This window comes from Ambystoma mexicanum, chromosome 2p, assembly GCF_040938575.1.
Source record: "Ambystoma mexicanum isolate Mex_15411 chromosome 2p, UKY_AmexF1_1, whole genome shotgun sequence".
In the NCBI taxonomy this organism is placed as follows: domain Eukaryota; kingdom Metazoa; phylum Chordata; class Amphibia; order Caudata; family Ambystomatidae; genus Ambystoma; species Ambystoma mexicanum.
Genome location: NC_090923.1, coordinates 522062343 through 522083544, shown reverse-complemented (window position 1 = coordinate 522083544; position 21202 = coordinate 522062343). Strand labels below are relative to the sequence as shown.

The following is a 21202-nucleotide window of genomic DNA, read 5'->3' as shown; positions in this document are numbered from 1 at the left end:
CAGTGTTTAAGACCATCTTCGGTCTAAATTGGAATATATGGCTCCCTCCCTGTCTACTTTTCTGGTAATACATTTAAGGCATGGTACCCTTTTGGAGGCAACTTGTACTCCCATTCCCATAGACAAGCTGTTAACTAGAAAATGTAGTGGAGGAGTCGGGAGATTGAGGAGAGTCACTGTGCTTGGACCCATCTTTGATAGGTGTGTTCCCTCTGCCTCCTGCAGGGCTGGCACTCAATTTCAGACAGAGCACTTCATTTCTCCAGCATGGAGTCTGGCATGGATTCACATGCTCATGAATATACCCTGTCGTCAGGCTGGGAATTCTCGGTAAAAAAAAAAATAGTTTCACTTTCACTTTAAAACTGTATTTAATCCTCGGTAAAAGAAAAATAGTTTCACTTTCACTTTAAAACTGTATTTAATCCTTGGTAAAAGAAAAATAGTTTCACTTTCACTTTAAAACTGTATTTGTCCTCTAAACCAATCACTGTCCTCTGGGTCATGCTGCCCCCATCCAATGACAGTCCTCTCCCTAAACCCCGCCTCTGGCAGCCATCTTCAGATTTTTACAGCACACTTCAGTGCTGGGAGTCCTCGATTTGCTCTCGGGGCTATTTTGTACTTTTTTACAAACTTTTTCATGGAACAGTTCTATTTTTGTGCCATTGGAGGCCGTGTGCTCCTATCTTCATCGGCCGGCAACGGGAATCCGTTCTCGGTGAAGGTGCGCGCCCCTCAAGGGCGGTTGTTCGTCAAAGTTTCTGGAAGGCCATCTTGGGCCTACTTCATGCCCTACGACCATAACGAAGGAGAAAAAGGAGGTAAGGACACTGTTCAGGAAGTCTTTGTGGAGGACAAACATCAGAAGTGTCTGTACTACCTGCACCCGGACCACAGCGAGAATGGGTGCAAGATATGCCTGGCTTCTCGAAGAAAATGAAGAAAGACAGGTATACCAGGCTGGCAGCACGGCTCAAGTTGAGCAAGACCTCTGACCCGTGCTCCGAGTCGGGTCATGCATCACCCAGGACTGGTCGGTCCGAGGAGCAGTTTCCCTCCGGGAGAAGGTCGACGTCCTTTGAGGACGTTCTATCTGTGGGGGTCCAAGAGAAGGCCAAGAGCTGCAAGACCGATTTCACCAGGTTCAACGCTGATGGGGATCCCAGGCCGGAAGGGCCGCGATCGCTATCGCTGTCCGCCTCATTAGCCAGCCTGCGATCGAGTTCCTCCTCTATGAGGCAATCCTGTACTGCGGCTAAGTTATGGGACAAATCAGAGAAGCAGAGGCTGGAGGAAGAGAAAAAGGCCTCATAGCAGGATCATTAGACACAGCTGAAGACTCAGTCGACCACTTCGCTGACATCCTCTGGGCCGACTGCTATGGTGGGTGGTACCGACCCTACAAGGGTGGTCTCTACAGTGCAGAGGGTTTCTCTGCCTCCCAGGCGTAACACAGCCACCGAGGCAAAGACTGTGGGCACTCCTGGAGGTGTGGGGGGGAGCACTGGCTCAGGCCCCGGTACACGCCCCTCAGGAAGGAAAGGGGGAGTGAAGAGGCCCCAAAGCAGCCCTCCAAGGCTTACGTTCAGCCAATGGACATCTCAAACACGGACGACGATGACCAAGCGTCTGTCCATACAGTCCATGAGAAAGACGGCACGGTGCAGGGCCTAGCACTCCATAATTTCCTCCACAGCTGAGGGACATATCCATGGACATCCTGTAACTCCACACCCTAGTGACGGAGATCCAGCAGAGGTTTCCCCCAGCAACGGCACCTGTTGTACCACAGTCCCCTGACCAGCCTCCGCCGAAGAGGAAGCGTCATCCGTCACCTCTGCATCTGTCTCCTCCACCATGGTGGGACCCGACTCCACCAGCAGACCCAGATACACACACAGGCACTGGTACGGAGACGTCCACAGAAACCGACGAAGATGAGGACTTTGTCCTGGCAGATGAGGAATCACCATACCTGGACGTCCCTCTTAGAGACTCTCCACCAGATGAGGTGGGATTATCCCACTCGATCTCCAGGGCCTCCAAGCTCTTCCAGCTGGTGGCCTAGGAAACCAAGAAGGTGGGGCTTCGTATACGACGGGAGTCCAAGAGGAAGATGATCATGGTGGTACACTTTTTGGATAACATTTGGGAGGAAGGCCTAGCCCTCATAAAGAACCCTTAACCGGTTTCAACCAAACAAGACAGGTTGGATGCCGGACTCTGCACCCAAGTGCTTGAGGTCATAACCGTCGCCGGACTCAGTAGTGTCGGCCGCCGCAAAGAAACGTTGGCCAACCCGGCTTCCGCATCATCAGTCCCCCTGGATAACAAGGGAAAGAAGATGGACGCCATGGGGAAGAGAGTCATCTACACAGCGGCATCCACGATAAAGGCGGGTAATGCTGTGGCGATCTTGTCCGGATACAAGCGGGATCTTTGGTACAAGTTGAGCCCTATCCTGGTATTCCTCCCCAACGTCAAGAAAACAGAGGCTCTCGCCCTCTTTCAGGGGAGGTGGCGTTGGACCATGCCATTACAGCAGTGGACATCGCCGACGCCGGCTTCTGACAGATGGGAAACATAGTTTGCCTTCATCAGCAGGGATGGTTGAATGCTACAAACCTTCGCCAGGACGTTCATGCAAAGGCGCTGGACATGCCGTTTTGCGGTGAGAATCTGTTCATAAAGATGGTCAGGAGACAGCACGTTCCCTTGGCACTCTGTGGCAGCATCGCTCGTCGTCCTTTCGCTCCTCCAGGGGAAAACCAAGATGATAATCCAAGGGATACTCCACGTCATACAGGCAACCTCCCCGATCCTCCAAGCTGCAAGCCTACAGGGGTCTCTCCCAGGCCTACAGTAGCAGAGGTCTGCATCGCCGTTGCCCAAGCAAGCCTGAGCCAGCTAAGACGTTGGACCCCCACTCGTGCACCCTGGGGGGAGGCCGGCTGACAAGGTTCGTCAGCAACTGGAAGATCACCACCGACAGATGGGTGCTGGACGCTCTCGCCCAGGGACACAGGGACACACCTTGGAATTCCAACGCAGGTGCCCTTGTATTCCACCGGTTCCCGTCAGGAGCAGCACATCCCTCAGCTGCTGTAAGAAGTGTGAGCCATGTTACGGAAAGGGACGATAGAGTTCGTTCCCAAACGGCTCAGGGGCTCCGACTCTATTTCAGATACTTTCTGTTCAGAAAGAACACAGGGGTTGGAGACCCCTCCTGGAGCTGCGCCATCTAGACAAGTACTTGCAATCCCAATCTGAAAATTCAGGATGCTCACGTTGCAACAAGTGCTTGGCCAACTGGAGGAAGGGGATTTCTTGATGTTGTTGGACCTAGAGGATGTGTACGTCCATGTCCCCATCCACAGGAAACATCGGAAGTTCCTTCGGTTCGTGGTACAGGGCCAACACTTCCAGTTCAAGGCCCTACCTTTTGGCTTAAAGTCAGCCCTAAGGGTGTTCACAAAATGCCTGGCCCCAGTGGCGGTACACCTGCGACTGCAGGGCGTGCATGTATACCCATACCTGCACGATTGGCTGATACGAGCCCGCTCCCGAGAACTGGCTGACGAGCACACGAAGGAGACCGTCCGGCTACTGATGGAGCTGGGGTTCTCCGTGAACCATCCAAAGTCTTGCTTGACGTCATCGCAGAACGCGCTTTTCCTTGGCACCAGACTCAACAAAGTGACTTGCCTGGCATCCCCATCAGAGGAGAGGCTAGCGACCATTCAAGGGAAGGTACAGCGGCTGTTGTTGGCGAAGATGGCCACAGTTTGGACCATAAAGTCTTTGCTGGGCATGTCCATCTCTGCAGGTTGCAGATGTGACCCCTAAAGGAATTATTGGATGCAAGTTAAATACAGGTATACAGTAATTTTGCGGACAAGATCTACGTCAACGTGGAGTTCTGGTGGGCGATAGAGAGGTGGGGGGTATGCTCCCACATTGCCCAGGGGACGGGATTACAAACCCTGCCATACCAGGAGACGGTCACCACGGACACCTCTCTGAAAGGTTGGGGCGCTCACACCGGACATCTACACGCCAGAGGTCTATGGTTTCCGGAGGAGAAGGTTCTACACATTAACATCCTGGAGTTACGGGCACTGTTCTGGGCCCGCAAGTCTTTCCTACCATCTCCAAGAGGCAAGGTGGTAAGGATCTTCACAGACAACACCACCACCATGTTCTACATCAGGAAGCAAGGGGGCACGCGATCCCCATTGCTCTCCAAGGAAGCTCAGGACTTTTGGCATTGGGCCATCTGACACGGGATGTTCCTCATCCCATTCCACCTGGCAGGTGTCAAGAACACAATTGCAGACTCCCTTAGTTAGGATCAGGTGAACCGTCTGTTCGTCAAATGGGGCAGACCTCCGGCCGATCTTTTTGCCACGGTGGGGAACTCAATATGCCAGAAGTTTGCCAGCAGATTCCACCAACCGAGGAACATGGGGGACACGTTCTCCTTCCCGTGCAGTAGCGGCCCCTATGCATTGATATTGATATTTTATTTCTATCGCGCTCATACACAAGTGTTTCAGAGCGCGACAAGGCAATGGAAGGGGAACAGGGGAGAACAAAAACAACGATCTTACTAGGCCCAGTGACATTGAGAATGCGCAAGTGCATGGTAGAGGGGGAGAAGTGCATGGAAGGGGGAACAAAAAGGAGAGTGCAGAGCGAGGAGGAAAAAAACAACTAATAATAATGATAAATTATAAATAAAAAGGCAGCAAACAGTGGGAGTGCAGCCAGCAAGTGGCAAGTGCTGGGTTTAAGGCAGCAGGCTGGGTAGGTCTGATAAGTGCAGGAAGAAAAAAAAGGGGGGGTTGTATGGGTACAGATACAGATCCCAGTGCAAGGGGTGGCCCGGAGGCAGTGTGTGAGGGTGGGAAGAGGAACAGGTACCTGGGCCCGGAGGAAAGAGGGTGGCCAGGTTCATGGTGCCAAGGGAGAGTAGAATCAGCAGGGGAGAGGGGGGGCAAAGGCAGAAGCAAAGAGGAAGGAATTGAGGTGCTTCCGGAACCGGGGCTGGTTCTCCTCAAGTTTTAGAGTGGCAGGGAGGCTGTTCCAGAGGGAGGCCCCAGCCGAAGACAGAGATCTAGCCCCATCTCGTTTCTTTGAGAAACGACTGACCCTGGGGGAGTTAGAGGTAGAGGAGGGGAGTGCTCGAGATGGGAGGTATTTGCGGAGGGATAGCTGAAGGTATGTTGGATCCAGGCCCCAGAAAGCCTTGTGGACAATGCAGAGGGTTTTGAATGTAACCCTTGCATCCACTGGGAGCCAATGGAGAGATTTCAGAGCTGGAGAGATACGATCCCAGGGCTTGAGGCCAAGGACAGGTCTCGCAGTCCTGTTCTGGATAAGTTGCAAAGGGTGGAGAGTAGAGGCAGGTAGATTAAGAAAGAGGTTGTTGCAATAGTCCAACCTAGAGAGAACCAGAGCTTGGGAGACAGTGAGCTTCTGGGGGAATGAGAGGAAAGGGAAAGTACCTCTGAGGAGGTGCAGTAGGAAGTTTGACTTTTTTGATACATCAGTGATGTGGGCGGAGAAGGAGAGTGTGGAATGACACTAAGGTTCTTGGCCTCGCAGGTGGGGATAGGAGGAATGCCAAGGGAGGCCGGCCAGAGAGTGGGGGTAAAGGAAGGTGATGGTGTGCCGATGAGGAGGATCTCAGTCTTGCTGGCATTCAGACAAAGATCGTTGGCGGCACACCAATTTTGAATGGCAGTTAGGCAATCGTGATGAGAGAGGTGGAGGAGGTGGCCGAGGGCAGCCTGAAAATGAGTTGAGTGTCGTCCTCGTAGCACTGGAAGTTTGAGCAGAAAATGGCATTACAGCGAGAAGAATTGCTAGGAATTGGTTGAAAAGCCACGGCGAGAGGTTTGACTCCTGGGGAACACCACAGGTGGAGAGGAAGATAGAAGATAGCAAGGACCCAAGTTGGACCTGGGAGGGTCGATCAGAGAAGCATCGCCCCCCCCCCCATTGTAGGTGAAGGATGTAAGTTTTGATTGAAAACAGACTTGCATCTTTTCACCTAGCTCTTACCTTCAGCATATCCATGTATGGGCAGATATCACATGAAATAAGGGTATGTTTCGCCTCGCGCAGTGTGCATGTGTTGGGTTTGCAACAGGCTTGTGACGGCCTGTGAGTGCAGGGACGCGCCCCTGTTAAGCAGACACTCTCTGCTTCTGCACGAAGGGCTTTACGCATATTACGTTATACTTTATCATTGGAGGCTGGCGTGGTGTAGGAAGACTAGCCCTGTTGCCTCTGTGTATACGCAAATATCGCAAGTTGAGGCACAGACTGTGACTGGCAGCAGACTTGGGCCAATGGGAGTCCAGGGTCTGCTGTCAATCAAGCATGTATTCAAAATTCCATTGGCTGTTTTCTAAGCTAATGGCATTTCAATGTGGACTAAGCGGGGGTGGGGACGCACGTCCTTTTATACACGTAGAAGCAGCAGGGTTGGATCTTGCACGTGTTGCAGGATGAAACTTACTCGAGTTACCATCATGCCTGCCTGGGCTTAGAAGTAGGCTTCCAGCTGCCAAATGACTGGGCCTCCCAATAAATGAAGGCACGACACCTGCATGGCTGCTCTCGCTTTCAGGCCTGGACCCTGCTCTGAAGGTAGGTTTGGTTCACCATTGCTCACTCGTAGTGAGTGTGTTACTGCGTTTATACCTACGTTTGCTTAATATGCCACGTTTGAGGAAGAGCGTTAATTATGTTAGTACTATTAAAATCTTTCTGCCGTGAGTGTCCTAGAAAACACGGGCAGCATAAAAGAATACATTATTTTATTATGTTTTGCTTATGTATGCAGGACCGCATCCAACGAAATGTACCCCTTTCTCTTCCTTAAGTCTGGATCCCTTTTGCCTTGTTCAGGTGTTAACTGCTGCTTTATTGTCCTTCTCACTCCACTACGGGTGTGAGACCCTTTATTTTGCACATCCCCCCCCACTGTTCGCTCGTACGTCCGTTCTTTTTGTTGACTTTGTCCTTTTCTTTTTCTTTAAAAAAAAAATAGCATAGAAACAACTGTCTTCTCAATTAACTGTCTTGGTTATTCTCTATATTTTGTTGCTACCAATTCCATTTAGTATGCTTTCTCTGTGTACACGTCATCTTGCTGGAGGTGCCCCGCATCCCTGTGGCCCTCGACTCACTGTTTGTGTTGAAGATACGATCTGCGTTGAAACAACAGCTGACTAGGCCCCTCCCGACTTGTGGACGCCTTCAGTCAGGCCGTCAGCTTCCAGCTGACCGATTTGAGCCGGTATGTCTTTGTGGCCCCTCCTCCTTGCGACACCTTCTCTGCGAACCAGACTCTCATACGCTGAGGGGGACTACTGGATCAGCTGGAGATCCGCCCCCTTTCGTTGTTCGTATACGGCAGTGAAAACATCGGTTATGTAAGCCGCAGAGCGCTGTTCGATCGACTTCTCCTCCTTTGCTTCGCTAAGTCTCTCTCGAGCCTGGTACTTCAACGGATCGGACTGCAGTGAAACTGACTTCGGTGCACTTTAACTTTTAAGAACTGTATAATCTTATAAACTGGCACAATGGTGCACGTAACTTTGTTCAGCCGATCACTAGTACGCCCATTCGTAACAGATCTCCTTTTCTCCTCTTTCTTCCTGGGTCTCCTAGCAACAACAACAAAAGCAAGCACGTATTTGAGGAAAGGACCAAACAGTTTTCTGCTGGTATTACTATATACACGCATCTACAAGGCATTAAGTCTATCAATAGCGTGATCATTAACCCTTTGTGGAATTAGACCCCATTACACCTGCCCATACAAAATAAACAGTCGCTGCCTGCTTTGTGAGCTGGGCACCTAAAGGCTTTTGTTAATTCAAGTCAGCAGCGAGTTCACTTTTGTCATTAGCACACTAACTTTGTGATGAAACTTGTATGTTGTCATTTTTGGCTCCTTTTAAGATGCAAATTGAGACGACTGAAGTAAAAAGAAAGAAAATTAAAAGCTATTTAACAGTAATTACATTTACTTGAGAATCTCTGAATTGGTAGCTAATTTCTGTCCTTGATTCTGTGCTCCTTTAAAGAAAGTTAATGGTCCTCATTATAAGTTTACTGGTCCGGAAACAACGGTACCGGTAAGCTTACCAGTAGCATTGTTTCTGGACCAGCAAACTACGAATTCTGCGAGCGGGAGCCTTTCAGCCGCCACGTATGACCTGGCGGGCGGAATGGCACCTGCTCGCAGAACTCGAAGGATGCACCGCCACCATTCATGAATGGTGCCGGTGCATCCGTCCTCCCCATTCCCATTGAGTCCAATGGGACACAAATGGGAATGGGGAGTAATATTTTTCGCCGCCCGGCAATGGGCAATTACCGGGTCCGCTGGGGCTGTAATGCCCCAGTAATTGCCCATTCCCGGGCACCGGAAAATTCATGACGTATTTACCGGCACAGCTATCGACAGAGCCATAATAACTCCCAATGAGTTTATAACCTAATCTCGTGAGACCACAAATGCAGACCTGTTTGTAGCCAACAGAACAGTCTTCTAGTATTTTGGCATTAGACACTGATTTTTATGAGATACTCCTGAACTCCAGAAGTAAAATGGGAAACTGTTTTGTCTGCGAAGTCCAATGTAATGCCTTGAACTGCTCTGTTCCACATAGAACATAGATGTGGAAATGCTCAGGGAAAGGCTTATTTTTAACATTGCAAGTGAGTCACAATAATGGGTATTGGATCTGGACTTGCTGGAGTCCTAAATCTGACAGGCCTTTTGCTTTCCATCTGATTACATCCCTGTTAATGTAGAGATTGTTTTCATCACTGACCTTAACTTAGAGCTAGCTGTGCTTTAAGCTGGCTAGGTAAAACATTGCAGTGCCGATCACAGGGTCAAATGACAGCCATGGCAATATATGCAGCTTGCTCAGTCGCATGCAGGGCCTGCAGAAGGTGTCAGAGGGGTTGTTTCAAAAAGATGTTTGGGGGCCCCTTGCAGTGTTGATGTTTTTCAAATGCAGAAGGACAATAGAAAATAAATTGCTGGTGTAGTTTTAGTTGTTGCAGTTGTGCATTTAGGAGCTCATACCTGCAAACACAATCAATATATTAAAAGGAATGGGAAGAATTCATTCTGTGCAGCCAAGGTGAAGGACTTCCCGGGGGTCGGGGGGTGAGAGATAGTTGTGCAGTGTTGTGATTATAAGAATGATTTTCCTAATGCAAAGTACAATGGGTGACTTCCCTGGTGTTATCATTGAGGCTGCATTACATGATCCACCTTGAACTTCATGAATCTCCCAGCATATTCAGTGCCCCACTTCATAGAGCTGAAAGCAGGGTAAATCATGCATGTGATATTTTTTTTAATTTTTTGAGGTTTGTCTTTAGCCAGTAAATGCACATTTACAGTAACATAGCCTTTAGTTGGTGAGACTGATGCTTTGTTAGAGAACATGTTCATGCCTTCAGCCCCACTGAATGGCATCAATCGCTGGCAACATTCAAGATAAGGCAGAGGAGGGTGAGTGGCCGTGGATAATCAAGGGGCAGGTTTAGTGGCACTGCAAAGAAGAACAAAGAAAGACACACAGTAGAGAAGCTGCACCCCGAAATGACAACTCAAGGAAAATAATTAAAAAAAAAATGTATTTCATTTTTTTAGTAGCACTAGGTTAAAATGCAATCTTTTACCAAATTCCATTCATCAACATTATTAAATCATTTCCAGAAAAAGTTCATTTTTGCATCATTGACATAAGTAGCCAACACATCACAACTTCCAAGTTCCACATCACAGGTAGGTCGGCATAGGCTCTGTGCTACTGTACCCGACAACCAAACTACATTTAGCCCAGAAGGGCAAAGACTTCTCCTAAGAAGTTCAGTAGTGCTATAGTTAATGATAAACTTTCCCCCAGAATCAATCGTTCCCACCATTGGTCAATTGACAGTGACTAAAAGTCATGGATAAAAGGGGCCAGCCATTTTGTTCTCAGTTCTGTTAGTGCAGGACAGGTGAGAACCAAATGCTGTAGTGTTTCAATTGCCAATTTAGATGTAAACAATCTACAGGTGCGGTCCATCTTTTTGCCATCCTTAGTTCTCCATGAGCTCATAATTTCTCTGGTTGGGAAGGCGTTTAGGCGAAGGCGCATAAACTGGTGACGATGGTAGCTACTCAGGAATATGACCAACTATTTTGGCAATGAGTTTAAAGCTCATGCTTCGAAGGACGAGCTGCCATATAGATTGTATGCTGACCTGTACTCTTGCGTTTGAATTCAATCTCTATCCCACAGCTCTCTTTTTTACTTTGCATGAGTTGGTGATAAGCAAATCTTCTGTAGCATCAAGACTCTTTAGGATTTCCATGCAGATATTGGCCCATTTTAGTAAGACGCCTTCAGTTCTTTCCGAGATTGCCTTCTGCAAGAGCTCAAAACCTCTCATTGGGGAAGGGGTTCTACATTTTTGGAAGAGTGCCAGGGATTTCCACACTACACACTAAACTTCCTCTACTCACACTACCATGGAGTAGAGGAAGTTTAGTCCAACCTCCATTCAAACTGCTTGAATGGGCATTCCCCGAGGCAAGTTCAAGACCCTCTTCCAAAATAAACCCTCCAGCCCAGCCAGATGTTATCCGAGAGAATAAAGAAAGCCTCAGCACCAAAGGTAATAATCGGAACGGACTTCATTTTGTAAACTTGAATTAAAGACCTTATAGTGACTTTACAGTACTTTTCCTTGATGATTTTGGCCTGTGAGGCTAACGTCTTCATTTTTCTTTTAGGATTGTTAATCTGGGGGCATCCACCACAATTCTGTTAACACACATCTCCAAGGAAGTCATTGAGCTCACCTGAGCAAGCTTTTCACCTTTCAAGTACCAAGAACCTTTCCTCTGGCCCTCCCTCCACCATGATTCCATTATCAGAATTCAAGACTTTTTAGTATTTATCATTAACCCATTTTCACTGACATATGCTTGCAGGGCATCCAATTGTCTTTGAGGACCAAGTTGTCCACATAAAGAAGCCTATCAAGAGAGAAGCTGGCCAATTAAGGCAGAAAGCTTCTTATACTCATTAATGCCTTCTTAATATCGGTAATAAGCAAATTGAAAAGGGCGGGGCCAAAGTGCAGCCTTGCTGGAGGCCTTTCTTTGTTGATATTGAATTGAGTAAACCCTTTCCATCCAGTTTTACCTGTAGCAAAGTGTCTGAATAAAGATCTTTGGTAGCTTCTAACAGATCTTCCAGGCAATTCTAACTCTTCATCTTAGACCACAGTTCGTTTCGGTCGATTGTATCGAAGGCCTGAGCAAGGTCTATGAAGGCTAAATAAAACTTACAGCCTTTCTTCTCATTAGTACGGCTTTTCAGGATGTTTAACAGAAAGACATTGGGTGCTGTCCCCACTCCTTTCACAAAGCCTGATCGTTTTAAATCATACTGGCCCAGTTCCGTTCAGGTCATGAGGCCTTGCAAGATCAGTGAGGCAAAGATCTTTCCTGCCACATCCAGCAAGGCAATCTGCCTATAATTAGATGGGATAGACCTGTCACCCTTTTTAAAGATGGGGACTATGATTGATGTTTTCCAAGAGGCCGGTACTTTCTTAGCTTTTTTTGATATAATCAAAAAGGACTCACAAGAAGGATGCCCACTGTTCAGGGTTCTTCTTAAGCATAGCATTAGACATCCCGTTAGGGCAGCGGGCCCTGGAATTACTAGCTTTGTTAATCAGGCGAAGGATCTCCTCTCGTGATGTTTTTTAAAGACCATCCCCCATTAATTGGGGAACATATCTTATCTGAAGTCGACTCTTCAGACTGAAACAGAGCTCTGAAATGATCTTGCCAGCTTTTGGTATATACTGCACTTAGAGTTAGCGCCTCCTGTGGACGATTTATGCCATTCATCCATTGCCAAATCTGGGAGGTATTTTTCGCCTCAATGATCTTGAGCATATTTTCAGCATCTCCTTGTAGGAGCATCTGTTTGTGTGCACGAATCCAGTTGCGATAGGTCTGCTGTAATTTGCTTCTGCTCATAAAGGCTTCTTGAGTGCCTTGTTTTTTTAGTTGCCTCAATTGGCTATTAAGCTGTTTTTTCTTGGTACCTACTAGTTTGTCGAAGCAATGCACACGTATAAATGATCGACTTGTCCCACATCAGTTCGCAGTAGTCCAAGTCAGGTTACCTAGACAAGGAGCAAGCAGTCCCTGTGCACTTGATTTCCCAATCTATTTGTCAAAAGATATATTCTTGCTTTGTTTACCACAAGTCTGTTACATCACGTATTTATCTTCCAGGGCGTTGTATAGAAGGGCGCACATTGTGCAGACTGGGGCAGACAGATGCTTCCGTAGATGATGGAGAAGCGTCTTCAATCAGGCATTTCTTGTTGTCAAAACAGTGTAAATGTAGGTGTCTGCATATTATAATAAAAGGATCTGGCCAGGTTTCCAGTACCTCATCCAAGAGATCCATCATTACTTCAAGAAAATGGGCACACTCATGGGCCATTTTGTTTAAAGAGAATCTGTTTTTTTGAGAGGGTACGGTTGCCTCCCCTCATTCCTATTGTGATCATCTGAATGTAGGGATTGATATTCACAGCAGCCCAGATTTCCAGATTAACGTCATGCTTCACAGCAATGGGGAGTCCTGCCATCGGCCTCTCTTTCGTTCCTTTCACAGACAAATTAAAGTACACAGTAAAGTACACCTTCGAGTATCTATTTAATTTGAAATGTTTTTATTGGCATTTCGTTATGAATTAGCAATTCAATACATGTTTAGCAACCTAAGTCAACTTGTGCCTCAAAAGTTGGGGCTAACATTAAATTGTGTAACAACAAAATAAGGGATAAAAAGAGAAAGAAAAGAAAAAGAAAAACACAACAACCAGTCTTCACTTGTGGGCAACAGTACAGGGGTTTCTGATTCGAGTACCGAGCCGTCTCACCATGTACGATCTCAGTTGGCGTTAAGTCGGCCAGTTCCGATGTGTCTGGTTACCTGGTTACAGAAGTCCGGGTATTGGCAGTCGTTTGCTACTATTTCAGTAAGCTTAGGCTCATCAAGGGGGTTTATAGTCTGATGGGTGGAACATGTCCCAGATCAAGACCTTCCAGTTCTCATATGAGGGGCTTGCTTCCCCTCCCGCTTTGGTCACTTCTTCTCCCAAACTCTGGTCTCCGCTTCAGTCCAGTGCTCCTGTTCCCTACGGTTTTTCATGCCATAGCGATTGCCCTTTCGGCCAGCATGCACACCATGTCCATGAGCTTCGCAATATGTCTTATTTTGCTTATTCTTGGGTAGGCCCCGAGAAGGCACTCTTTTGGGGACCAATTGTACTTCACCACCCCTGCCCCTCTGCAGGTTTGTTGTATCATGGAACAGAAATTCTGTATTTTTGGGCATCCCCAGAACATGTGGAACATTCCAGCCCCTCTGAGTTGCTGCAAGGGCAAAGTGGGCTTGTGTTCTTATTGAAGTTAGCAGTTTTGTACGTGGTCATGTATGTCCTGTACAGAACGTGTAGTTGAATTAATTTGAATCGGGCATTTCTTGATGCTTCCTGGGGGTATAGTAATATTCTCTCCCATTCTGTTTCTGTTAAACTGCCCCCCAGGTCTACCTCCCACCTCTGTTTTCAGTGAGTCGCTCTTAGGATTGGGCCTGTCCGCCAGTTGAGCATAAAGCCTGGACACTGGTTTCTATCCATCCCCCAGGTTGTACAGTAGTGTTTATTAGTGAGTCTGGTTCAGGTTCCTCTGGCCATTCTTTCCATTTTGCGCTAGCCACTTTCATGACCCTCCCATACCTCAGAAACTGGCCCCCAGGCAGACCTTCTCTCTCCACCATGGACTCAAAGTCTCTAAAGACCCCATTTTTATATGTGTTGCCCCAAGTATACATGCTGTGTCCCTCCCATTTCCTTATTAGAGCCAGGTCAGCTCTCCCAGTGCATACCCCGGCTGCGATTGGGATTTCTGGGGAGTAGGGGTGAATGTTTCCCGCCAGTTTCAGGGCCCTGCCACAGACTTTCCTGCCAAGTTCTACAATCATTGGGTTTTCTCCCAGGCACCCCTTAGGGATCCACAGCGTTTCCTTTAAGTTTGCCGGTGCCACTAGCCGTCTCAGTAGCCTAGTTTCCGAGGTGGTCTCGTCTGCAAGCCATTTGGCCACATGACTTAACTGGGCCGGTAGGAAGTATCTCTCCAAATCTGGCAGTTGGACCCCGTCCATCTTATATGGTAACGTTAGTGTATTCAATGACAGTCTGTGTCTAGTGGTATCCCATAGTAGTTCCCGCAGTAGTTTTTCTAATAATCGGAAGAAGGAGGCCGGGATGAAGCAATGTACATTCTGGAAAAAGTATAGGAACCTCGGCAGTACTATCATTTTAACCACTGCAACTCTTCCCAGTACATATAGTGGCAGTTTGGTCCAGAACTTTGTTGATTTTCTGAGCCCTTGTATCGCCACCACGTGCATCTGCTCAGGCGTGTGCCCGATGTTGATCCCTAAGTATTGGAAAGTGTGTGGCATCCATTGGATTCCCACATCTGGAAGGTCCGCTACACTGCTTTCGGCCAGCCCCTCCAGTGGGAAAATGCAGGATTTCTCCTTGTTAAAGGCGATCCCCAGCATTCGGGCAAAGTTCTCTAGGACCTCAAATTGTTGGTACATTCAGATATGGGTCACGCATGTACAACAGTACATCATCTGCAAATAAGCAGATGATGTGGTATTTCCCCCCCTACTCTGATGCCAGCGTCAAAAATGGTTTCCTCATGTATATGGCTATTGGTTCTAGTCCCAGGGTGTAGAGCATTGGGGATATGGGGGCAGCCCTGTCTGGTGCCTCTCTATATGTTCCATCTGTCTGACACTGTCTTCCCCATCTTAACTCTAGCCACTGGTGAGTTGTATAGAATTCTGATCTACCGAATGAAGTGTTCCCCCAAACCAAACTGCCCCAGGACTTCTAGCAACCATTCACAATAGATGGAGTCGAACGCCTTAATGGAGTCAGGGACACCACTGCGTATGATTCACGTGTTTCTGTTGTTTGCGCAATTATGTGTTGGAGCCTACGTAGGTTCGCTGTCGTGTTTTTACCCGGTATAAACCCATTCTGATCCTCATGTACTAGTGCCCCTATGACTCCTGCCAATCTCTTGGCCAGTATGGTCGTGAAGATTTTGATGTCATAATTAAGCATGGCCAATGGTCTGTACGAGCCACATTCGTTTCCCGGTTTCCCGGGCTTAGGTATTGGTACGATCAATGTCTCCCACATGTCTCTCGGGAGTATCCCTTTTTCATACGATTCCCTGAACACCTCCAAGAGGATTGGGGCTAGGGCTGCATCATATGCCTTGTAAAATTCAGGGAGGGAGTCCGTCGCTGCCCGAGGTCTTGCTAGTGGGTAATGATTTGATTGCCTCAGTGATATCCCTCTACCGTTAGCTCCTCGCTTAGTGTGGCTCGCTGGGCTTTGTCCAGTGTGGGCAGGCCTATCTCTTGGAGTGTGTCCAAGATGTCGCTGTGTGGCACTTTTACTGGGTGGGTGTAGAGTTGGGAGTAGAACTGCTTAAATGTGTCGTTAATTACAGATAGTGATGTGTGCATCTCACCCGTGGGGCCTATAATTACTGTGATTGGGAGTTTCAGGTGTTCTCGCCTACACAGCCACGGCAATAGCCTGCTTGGTTTACAACCCTCTGCGTGCGATCTGGTGGTTTTAGCGGCATAGTCGAATTTAGCTAATCTGTCCCAAGCGCTTTGGCAGTCGTTTCTGGCTACGGAGAGTTCTTCCTCCGCTTCCCTCGTCCTAGGGGCATTGGCATCTAATTGTTTAATTCGCCCTTCTACCCCCTCTAGTGTTTTCCTGACACCCCCAGCACTAGCAATAATTTCCCCTCTAACTACAACTTTCAGGGCCTCCCATATCGTGTCCCATCCCTCCACACTTCCCACGTTGATGGTTAATTATTGCTCTATTTTGTCTTTAAGACCCTCTCTGAGGGCGGAGTCAGTTAGGGCTTCTTTTGGCATCCACCACATTGGTATGAGCGGTTTGGGCCATCGTAATTTCCACTCCATGAGGAGCGGTGAATGGTCTGATATTGATCTACCCAGGTAGGAAACCGATTGCACCTGGGGCATGTGTTGTTTGCCGATTAGCAGGTAGTCGATTCTGTTGTAGAGCCCATGGGGAGATGAGAAGTAGGAGCATTCCCTGTCTGCCGGTTGCAGTTCCCTCCACACCTCTGCTAGGTCAAAGTTCTCAATCACCTTATTTAGTGAGGAGTGGGTCTGTCTAGATGACAGTGTCCGGGGTCTGATCCGTCTAAATTGTGGGCGCGTATGCAGTTGAAATCTCCCCCCCATATGAAGAAACAATCTCTGTTGGGGGTTAGTCTGGCGCTTAGTTTGGTAAGGTATGTTGAGGTCCCATTGTTGGGTAATATGAGTTATCTATGCAGATTTCTAGTTGTTCAATGCTGCACCTCAATATCAAGTACCACCCCTCTGCGTCCACTTCCTTCGAGAGGAGCTTGAATGGTACTATGCTGTTTATCCATGCATATACCCCTTGCACGTATTTAGAATATGTAGCGCTAAATCCCTGCCCGCCCCACCATTCTACCACTTTTGCAGAGCTTTCTGCATTGAGATGGGTTTCTTGTAGGAGTGCAATGGAGATATGTTTCCTTAGGAAGGATTTGATTCTATTTCTCTGCATGTAGGAGCCCATCCCCCTGACGTTCCATGTCAACACCTTGATTTCAGCCACCATCTCTGTGTAGTAATGTCTTCTTCTGCGATCCCAGTGCCTACCTTTCCCCCATGCTATTCATTGTGAAGACTGTGCAACCTTTAAAATAACAACAAGTTAAACCAAACCAACTGCACCCAGCAGTTGCACTTTGTGGGCAACGCTCAGGTGCCCCTGCCACTGCTCGGCCTCTCCAGGACGTGTCGGTCAGGTTGTGGTGTGTCAAGCTGGCACCAGTTCTTTTGCGGGGCCTTGTCATCCTGTCGTGATTGGACGGCGTAGCAGGTCTCCCGTCCCTAGTGAAAACATTGGCTTATTCTTTTCCCTTTTGTGTGTCTTACTGTTTCCGGCTGGATGTAGTTTCTTTTAGTTTCTGCTTGTGGATCCTGCAGCCTCTTCTCCTCCAGCCAAGTTGTTGTGCTCGAGCCACATGTTGGCCGCTGCAAGCTTCTCCAAGAAGATCGCCCTTCGCTTGTGTATCACTTTGAGCCTGGACGGGTACATCAGCATGTACTTAAGGTTCAGCTGCCGCCGTCTGGCTTTGACCGGGACAAAGGAGTTTCTCGCCCTCTGAGCTGTTGGGGTGTAGTCCGGGTACATGGTGATCTTGGCATTATCTCTCTGTATTACACCTCCTTCACGTGAGAAACGTAGTATTATTTCTCTATCTTGGAAGTTAAGGATTCTTGCTATCATCGGGCGGGGATGTGATCCGAGGGGTGTTTTTTTCTGGGTCGCCCTATGTGCTCTTTCGATCGCAAATCCTTGCGAGAGTCGGCTGGCACCAACTTCTTGTTGTAGCAGAGGTCCTACAAAGTTCGTGGGGTTTGATCCCTCCATTCCCTCTGGAATTCCGAGTAGGCACATGTTTCTTCTCGATCTGCCATCTGCATCTTCTGCTCTTTCTTCTAGTACTTTGTTACGTCTTTCCAGCTCCAGTACTCTATTTTGTACGTCCTTCAGCGTTGCAGTTGTTTCTTGTTGCTCTGTCTCCGTGGTTGTTACCCTTTCAGTGAGGTTATGTATGTCTTGGCGCATCAGCTGCACGTCTTATTTTACCTCTTCTATTTTAGTATCAATGAAGGCGCAGAGCCCAGATATCGCTTCAAGTATCTGATTGTCATTGGTGTGTTCGCCTTCAGCTTGCTGGGCCTGTTCGGAGCCTTTGGACACTTATTTCTGTTCCTTTGGTTTGGCTGCAGCAAACGATTCCATAATGCTGGTCTTGTTTTTGCCTTTGGGGAGGGACATGCCTGCTTGCCGTAAATTGGGGCAGCTGGAGTTACAGTCCTTGCACGTGTGAATGCTTCTGGTGATAGCCCTCTGCAGGGTATTAGCTCAAGCCTTAGGTTCCTGCTAACGCTATTGTATGCCTGCAGCCGATTATCAGGGTTCCTCCCCACAGCAGATCTATGCTCCGCGTTGTCTTGCAATTTGTTTTGGGGAAATCGGAGTTAAACTGTTTGATTTATGCTGGGCTTGCTCTCCCCTCTTATTAACCCTGATCCGGGATACTGCGTCGCCGGGGGTAATGTGTCCCCTCTCCGCCTCTGCTTAGGTCCTGTGTGCCGGTTGATAGGAATAGGCAGTGTCCCGGTGTGGGCACACAATGCGCGGGCCTTGTCTGGCTTATTCCGCCTAGTCGCTTCTGTGTAGGTGTCACCCCTATGAGCTGTGTCTCAAGCAGCCCGCACTCCTTGTCAATATTCAATGGTAGTGCCAGCTGCCCGGAGGTCCAGGAACGAAAAGCTGTTTGTGGTCTTGCTGTCCCCCCCTTGGGGTGATGCGTTGTCTGTGTCCCGTGCAGTGCCTCACTTGCTTGATGGTCGCGTATTCGGCCCACCCACTGGTTTCGTGTTTCCGCGGCACAGTGACTCATGCACGGGGGGAGCCGTGCGTAAGTTGCAGCGTGATGAGCACTGCCCTGGGTAGTAGTGCCAGTTGTTGTACCCAATGGCCTCGCAGCCTTTGTTGCCTGTGTTCTCCCCTCCGCGTTCTTCGCTGGGGCACCAAGGTGCGGGTTCGTGGGTAGCCACCTCTCTCTCCCAGCCGCTCTATGTCCCTGAGGTCAGGGGGTCTATCTTCTGGCTTGGGTTCCGGGGTCTCACCTTGTGTCTTGCTTGCCGCTAGTCAAACCACGGGTCTCGCGGGTTCTTGAAGCACTCCGGTGCTGACGGCTCACAAGGCCATCAGTTCTTAGTGTGTCGCTGTGGCTGCTCCGGTGCCTCTCTGCTGTGTCCTCGGTGAGCCGGCGGGCGTACTTTCCCGCCGTCCGTAGCAGTATGGCGTGGTCTGTGGTCCGCTCTCCCCCGGGGTCCTCCAACTCGCCTCCGTCTGGTCTGGGGATGCAGTTGGGAGACATTTGCGTGCACAGGTGGGTCTGGTGTGCTGGCTGCTTTCGTTTCGCGCTCCGTCCCCAGCTACGCTCACCGGGTACTGCCTTATTTTCTCATTGGCTTTGGGCTGCATTTCGAGGATCGATGGCAGGATCTGGACAGGAGCTCTGACTCGGCGCTTCTTCACACCATAAGCTCAGGCCACACCCCCAGTACACCTTCAAGTATAGGTGTCTTCCTCATCCATGTCTTGAAGGCAAATGATATCAAGGCCGTCCATGTCAATATCCCCACGGCCTAACAGGTGTTTGAAACCTCTCGTGTTCCAACATCCAACAGCTAAGTACCTCAATTGTCGATTCTTGGGCTGTTATGCTCTGTTGGATCTAGAGGCCAGTGCCCCTGCAAACTAGCTCCAGTTTTCATCTTCGTGACAATCTGCATTCACAATTTCTGCTTGAGCTCCATCGTTTTCCAAAGTTGTCGAGAGCAGTGGCTCTCTCATCTTTGCGCCACTTCCCAAATAGTTCGCCTCAGAAAGCTCTACCTCCAACTTTTCAGATATTTTCTTGGGAGTCAAATGTTAGCTCTCTTTACCCCTTCTCAAATGAACACCATCCAATCTAGAGTTGACATAATGACACTCTTCCTTAGTGGTCAGTTCCCTTCCCAGATCAAAACCCATCTTCAACAATCCCGGCATTGCGTCTAGCAATTTGGTTTCAACAGATTTCGAGGGCAAATGCAGAATCACCCGATCACAACACTCATCTTCTGGGAAGTCTATCGTTTTTAGATCATAAGTGGTGATTGCTTTTAGATTCCGGAGATGGTGTAACAGCCTTAAGACATTGGCCCGGTTCATAATCAGGCCATCATTTATATGCACAAGCCTTTCCAGAAGCACACTGAACTCCTCGCAAACCTTTGGACTAGGCTTCCTGCTTATTGCTCGATGTCGTTTATAACAGGGATTTCTTGAAGGTGCAACTGCTTTTAGGTTTGTTTCACTCTGAATGAGAGATCCTCTAGTTTCCTCCAATGTTTTCAAAGTAGGAGTAGCGGATTTATGTCTACACCGAAATGTGCGTTCCGCAGAAGTAAGAACTTAAAAAGAATTAACCAGAAATTATGTATCAGCAAAATTGAGTGTACAACCGACACTAACAGAAAGCTGGGGTCTCCCCCGAACTAAAGGCCACAGTCCATGTGGCTGTTGCCATTGTTGTGCACAAACGTGTAGAACGGAAGACATTGATTTGGGCTTGCACAAAAGATGGGAACAAAGAGTCCTCACTAATTGTAATTCCATGATGGTAGTTTATGCCATCTGGTGCCCCTGTGATAGACTTTACATCGTAAAAACAGAAAGAAAAATTAAAGTCAGAATAGGAGAACACAAAAGCTGTATAAGAAATACTACAGCGAGGGGGGCGTGGCTTTGAGCGCCATCGATGTGGTCGCTCCCTTGAGGCCGCCCGTGGGATGTCCGCCGTCAAATTCAAGCGGTTCTGATCGAGCATCCGAGTCGCCAATGCCATCTACGGTGATCGGAACCGATAAGACACTACCGGGCCTACGATGACCTCCGAACGCAGGAGCGTTCTCCTAGAATTTAGCGGCCGAATCTCTCCCTCGTCACCATCTGAAGAAACCAAGATGGCGGCCTCGCCGAAACTCAGCAACATATTACGAACCTGGTGGTGACTGGGCTCTGGGGCGCCGGAGAAGAGGAGCGGACGGACCTGCCAACACGGAACCAGCCGGTTCATATCAGGGTTGCCCGGAGGGCATGTGAGAGCTTCCTCGGGGGCTGCTGCGTGGAGCCTTCTCCTTCCTCGCTGCCTGGCGGTGCCCAGGGCCTAGACCTCCCCCGCTCTGAAGCTCGATTCCGGCCCCCCGCTCAGCACCAGGGGCGCACAGAGGGATTACGGACCCGCCCCAACGATCGACATACAGTGAGGTCAGGGGGAAAATACGGAGGCCACGAGATAACCCCTGCTACCCAGAGAAGCCTCGACCTCGCGAGCCATACC

The 21202-nt window shown here is 48.7% G+C and overlaps 1 protein-coding gene across 3 annotated transcripts in view; it reads left to right on the top strand.

Moving 5' to 3' along the window:
* MKRN2OS (MKRN2 opposite strand) overlaps nt 1-21202 on the top strand; it is a 185269-nt gene that overhangs the window by 127637 nt on the left and 36430 nt on the right. The window contains exon 1 of one of the 3 annotated variants that reach the window (XR_011301950.1): nt 6450-6660. The exons of the other annotated variants lie outside the window; for them this stretch is intronic. The gene's annotated coding sequence lies outside the window, so the exon portion shown is untranslated. Of the gene's footprint in view, nt 1-6449; nt 6661-21202 lie in introns of those variants that run through there. 3 annotated transcript variants of the gene reach the window in all.